Source organism: Eptatretus burgeri, chromosome 12, assembly GCF_056783735.1.
Source record: "Eptatretus burgeri isolate ZD-2024b chromosome 12, Ebu_testis_v1, whole genome shotgun sequence".
Lineage (NCBI taxonomy): Eukaryota > Metazoa > Chordata > Myxini > Myxiniformes > Myxinidae > Eptatretus > Eptatretus burgeri.
This window is the reverse complement of record NC_140972.1, coordinates 62,713,247-62,719,246: the sequence shown is the minus strand read 5'-3', so window position 1 is coordinate 62,719,246 and position 6,000 is coordinate 62,713,247.

Sequence of the window (6,000 nt, the reverse complement as noted above, 5' to 3'; positions counted from 1 at the left end):
TCTGTCTGTCTGTTGGGTCGCCGAAATAGGTGACCCTTACTGTCAGTAATTCTGTCTGTTTGTTTGGATGTTTGTTCGTTTGTCATCAGCATAATTGGTAGTAAACGTGGGCAGATTTTGACCAAACTCGGGTGGTAGGTACATCTTATGACCTAGTGCTTTGGAAATTGTGATGGTTGCTAGGGACGCTTTGGTTCCCTAGCAACAACCGAAAAACCTTCAAAATCGGTACCGTTCACGCGAAATCAATTCCGAAAGCCATTCTCCCACGTAGGGTTATGAAATTTGGCACGAATGATCTGCAGGTGATGCTCTATCAAATATATTCAGGTTTTTGTGATATATGGAATACTTTACCTGCAGCGCCCCCTACAATTAGGGTATGCACGAAAATTGGTGAAAATTGAAGGTCCCCTAGCGACCAGGTGAGTGCATCGATACGAATGAAACTTTCCAGGTTCATGGTACTCAATGAGTACTACAACTTTGCCTCTGGACATATTGACCGATTTCGCTTCGGTCAGGGTTCAAAGGTCAACTAGTGCAAAAATCAATAATATGCGAGAACTGGAGGTTCCTTCGCGCCAAATGCTACTCCTCCTTGGGTTATGGTCGGATGGTCATGAAAATTCACACTAATCGTCTGGAACACATTGTGCACAAATGATCGAGTCGGATTTTCGATTGAGATCTTTGTTCACCCACAGCACCCCCTCGAAATTTGGGGATTTCTGATTTCAAAACCGCATTTTCGCTACTTTTCATTCAAATGGATACCGAGTAGTTATCAGCAGATGGAACTGGATGAGATTTGATATGCATATTCTTAAGGTGATTCCCTGTCCGCTATATGATATCTATTTTGCTCTATATCTTATAGTTTCCATGCTCGGCGACCCATCGCCGCCCACCTGCTTGTCTGTCTGTTTGTGACTCTCTCCAGAGCATAGATCCGTGACGTTTGATGCGATCTTGATGAAACTTGGACACAAGCTTAGATATTATGGTCTTGTGTCTTTTTGTATGAGGGGCATCCCACGCCCCTTGTGGGCGGAGCCACGCCCACTTGAACATTTTTTTTCTCGCAATTTCATTTCCTAGAAGCTGTGCATAATGTCCTTAAGTGCAACATATAAAAAATCCGATTTGATTTGGTCAATTTTGACAGAAGAGATAGGTTTTTCCAGTCAGGCTTCCTCAAAAGCTTCCACTAACTCAATTGTACCTATCGTGGCATTGTTCAATAATGCCCGCAAACCATCGTCGCCTCCTGGCTAGTATATATACTTATGTTTATACACATGCATTCATTCATATATATATATATATATATATATATATATATATATATATATATATATATATATATATATATATATATATATATATATATATATATATATATATATATATCCTGGTGTTGGCACAGTGATTAGGGCAGCGGCTTGGGATCCAAAAGGTCCTGAGTTCAAGCCCCGTTGGGCCACTGAATGAACACACCAGGGGGTTGACTCAGCCTGTCATCCGTCCGAGGTCGGCGAAATGAGTACCAGTATACTGGGCCGGTATATACCCCGGTTAAAATAGGTGTACCATATCCCTGTGTCGTAAGAGGCGACCAGGGTTGCATCAGGAAGGGCATCCGGCGGAAAACATGTGCCAAATCACTATGCGGATGATACGGATGATCCGCTGTGGCGACCCTAACGGGAGCAGCCGAAAGAAGAAGATATATATATATATATATATATATATATATATATATATATATATATATATATATATATATATATATATATATATATATATATATATATGTATATGTATACACATACATATATATATATATATATACACATATATGTATATACAGTATTTTTGGTATATACAGTATATATGTGTATATATATATATATATATATATATATATATATATATATATGTATAGATATACATATATACATATATATATATATATATATATATATATATGTATATAGATATGTATATGTACAAACACACATATATTTGTATATATATATATATATATATATATATATATATATATATGTATATATTGTATGTTTACATTTCTATCATGTGTATATTGTCGCGGATTCGCGCCCGCCGGCGTGCTGACGGCCACGTAACTCGAATCGCGGCACGTCGCCCACCGGACGGACAATCCAGTCGTGACCCTCTCGGACTAACGCCGGGAACCAGTCACGGGTGGACCTTTCGGTCTCACCGCGATCGAGCCAATCGGCCCCCGCGTGGGATAGGGTTGCTCGCCAAATTCGACCTACCTAAGTACCCACACGGAGGGTAGACCGGGCGATCGCACCTCGCCGCAGGTCGACTTCGGACACGGGCCACTTAAGCGACCCGTTCCGTACTATCGGGATAACCGAGCGGTGTTATCGTCGGCCTCGACGGTTCGATTAATTACCACTACCAACCCTTTACGTGAAGCAAGATGAGGATTCAATGAAAGAAATGACGAAGCGAAGCGGGAAACAGTTCAACATAAAGCACATTTATTCGCGATGAACGGAAAGCACACATATACAATTCCACCAAAAGCACATAGAAAAGAAGAGAAACACAATGCAATTTTACACAAAAAGCAAATGTAAAAGCGAAGACACAATGCAGAGCTAATACCGATTACGCGAGCACACGGCAACACTTATACAATTCTACTTCACAGACGGCGCCGACAACACACATTCCCAAAACAAAAGAAAAGAGAACCACCCTCCAGGATGAGGGGGTAGGCGGGCCTGGGGCCGAGACCGTGTCGGGCCTACCCGTCTGGTGATGAGACGCGGAGCGGCGGTGGTGCCTCAACTCCGCGGGCCTCGCGGACAGTGTCTGGTAGGGGATGGGAAGGGGGCCCCCTTGGTCACACTATCTCAGCGCGGGGGGGAAACAGGAGGGGGTTGCTGATGCTCGGGGAAAGGAGGATTTTTACTCTGTCTCGGGTCCCGCGCCGAGCGTCTCCACCTCGACCAGGTCGCGCCGTCGGCCTCCCGCCTTCAGCTCCTGGCACCGACGCGAGCACCCCCTCGTCTGCCTTCGCCGCCGCCGCCTCTCCACAGCTCCGTCCTCTTCGCTCCGACTCCAACTCCGAACTCTTTCTCCTGCGAACTTCCCAACTGCACTCAACTCCAACGCACACGACGACTCGATTTTCTGACGAACGCAGCCGCTTATATAAGCCCGGTGGCTTCGCCTTTGACCCCCTGCCTTCGACCTTTCACCTCGCTCCCCATTGGCCCGAGAAAAAGTGGGCGTGAATGCATTTTGATCCATGAATTTGCATATAGCGACCGCCCTCCAACGCCCTGGAGGCGGGGCCAAATCGCCCCTCGCTCACTGATTGGATGGAACAAAAGTGGGCGTGAGTCGTTTTTGATCCGTTTTTGGAGCGGAAAGTCCGTGGTTTTGTACACGCTGTTCGGCGCGCGCCCTGCACGAGTCCAATACCGGTACCCACAAGCGGCGCAAGAACGGTGGCGATGCGACGGTTGCGAGGGTTGACGGCAAAGGTCGTGGCTGCTGTGGTGAGTGGTTGATGTTGTGATGACTGTTGAGACGCGGTTGGCGGTGGTAATCATGGCGGTTGGTCCAAAATAAAGATAGTAAAAGAAAAACGGCTATCCTGAAGAGTCGCAGCACGCATGAATGACATTTATTCCCTCTAGACAACGGGTTTGGGCCGAACTACACATATACTTACCGAGATATCTCACCTAAGGGACCTGAATGGTGGTTTGCGGATTTGGTAACCACAACACTACCCCCTCCCCTTTTTACAGACTCGTCCCGAGTCGTCAAATTTTCGTGTGCCATCATGTGTAGTTTTCCCCGAGTACTTTTTACCTACGGATCCCTGAGTGCGACATTCATGGTATTCGTGTCCCCAAAATAAATAACCTGAGGGCTGCGTAACTACCTAAACAAACTCACTCACACGGACGACTTAAATAAAATTGCCGGCGCTAGGACAGACATGCCGGGGGCGCACTCATATTTACAGTACATCTTAACCTTAACTTACAAATTTTACACTAAACCATGGCCCAGGATCACTGAACTCTGCAAAAAGAAAGCAGTTAGCAGGGAGCCAGGCTGCTCGCATGCAGTCTCTGGCTCAAAACAATGCAGGTGACAGGGAACGTGGCTGGCTGCTCACACGCAGTCCAAGGCCTTCCCTTTTGAACTGAATGCAGTGAACCACAACGGTGCATGGGCTGCACAAACACAGTCTCCGTGCCAGCTCAAGTGGCACACGCAATGAGCACAACGAATGGATGGATGAATGGATGCACTGAACGCAAACACGGTGCACGGGCCGCCACTGCAGGCCCGTGTTGTAGCTGCCAACGGGGCAGTTCTCGCAGCTTGCAAACTGTTGCCTTGATCCTGGCGCACATGGCAATGAACAGGGGGGGGGGGGGCAAAGCAAAATTGAACGGGGCTGGTGAACATGGGCAGTGGGCATGGCATGGCAAAGGCAGCAGGCAAACACAGCCCGCAGAAGAAGGCCGCTGCAGGCAAACACAGCCGGCAGACGAACTGGCCGGCACAGGCCTTGAAGAAAACGGCCAGCCGGCAGATGAAGTGGGCCGGCACAGGCCTTGAAGCAAAACACGGCCAGCCGATGGCACAGGCCTTGCAGCAAAACAACAGCTGCCAATGAAGTTGGCCGGCCTCTGCCTTGAAGGAAAACACGGCCAGCCGATGAAGTTGGCCAGCCTTTGCCGTTCAGTGGAGGTTGGTGGAGGGAGTGCGGTGGTGCTGGCCACTTGGAAGGCGGGCTCGGACCTACCTACCTGTCTCCCTCCCACCTATCGCCTTTGCCTGTCACTGTACATACCCACTCCCTTGTCCTTGTTCGGCTAACCTATCCTGTCACCTAGCCTACTCCCAACCCCTACGTTCCCTTCCCGGAGGGGAACAAGGGAGAGCTAGCGTCCTGTGTCGAGGCCCAATTAAAGCCTCAGGATGGCCTCCCCAGAGTTCAGCGATCTATAACCAAAGTGGGTCCAGCGGCCCACAACGAGAGCGAGGGGATGGATGGTGCGGAGGGGTACACTTCCTATCTACCCTAACCATTTAACTGTTAAACTACCCCGGGGCTTTCAACAAGCGCCTCTCACTTAAACTATTGGTTCTAACAACCCAGATTCCCGTCGCCTGTGTTGGTGTCCTCACAATTTCGGGCCTCGCCCCCCAATTTTCTCTCCGTGCCCTCACACGGTCTCCTGGCTGGGACACGTGGCTCCCTCTGGCAAGCACGACCCTCTGCCGAATCTCCCGCTATGGCACCCCCGGGCACTACACTGCCTCCGAGCCTACCAGCTCCCTAACACCGGGGAGTGCCCCCCATGGCACCTCCCCTGAAACGCACACGTGGCAGGCTGGCTTCCCAGGCCCCTTTCCGAGGGTCACCCGTGCCCACAACACTGCCCACGCGGCTAATGGCGCCCGGGCCCCCGCACCAAGCAGGCACACCCGTGCCCACTACGCTATCCCGGCCCCCCATGGGCCGTTGGCCTACCACGGCCGACTAGCCTGGTGCCCGGGGTACCCACTCAGCGATACTCACCTTTCGCAGCCACGCTCCCAACCCGTCAACAGGGCTCCTGCACCCCTCCAAACGGGTTTCGAGCCTACACTCCCACCAACAACAAAACGACCTCCATTTTTCAATTTGACTAACCCAGCGAACTCACTTTACTCTGACCCCGGGGTCCCTTGGGCGGGAGTCACTCCTCCCCCCAATCACTCATCGCACCATGCATTCCCCATTCGCTCCACTCACACAGACCCGCTGGCCTCACTCACTCATCAAGCACATGCTTCCTCTTCACTCACCAACTCTTCAACACACTCACCGCTGAACTCTGCCATCCTTCTAACTACATCCCCTAACTAACTCGTGCTCCCACGTCGTCCCTTACACTATAGCACGTTCCTTTTAACACTACGTAG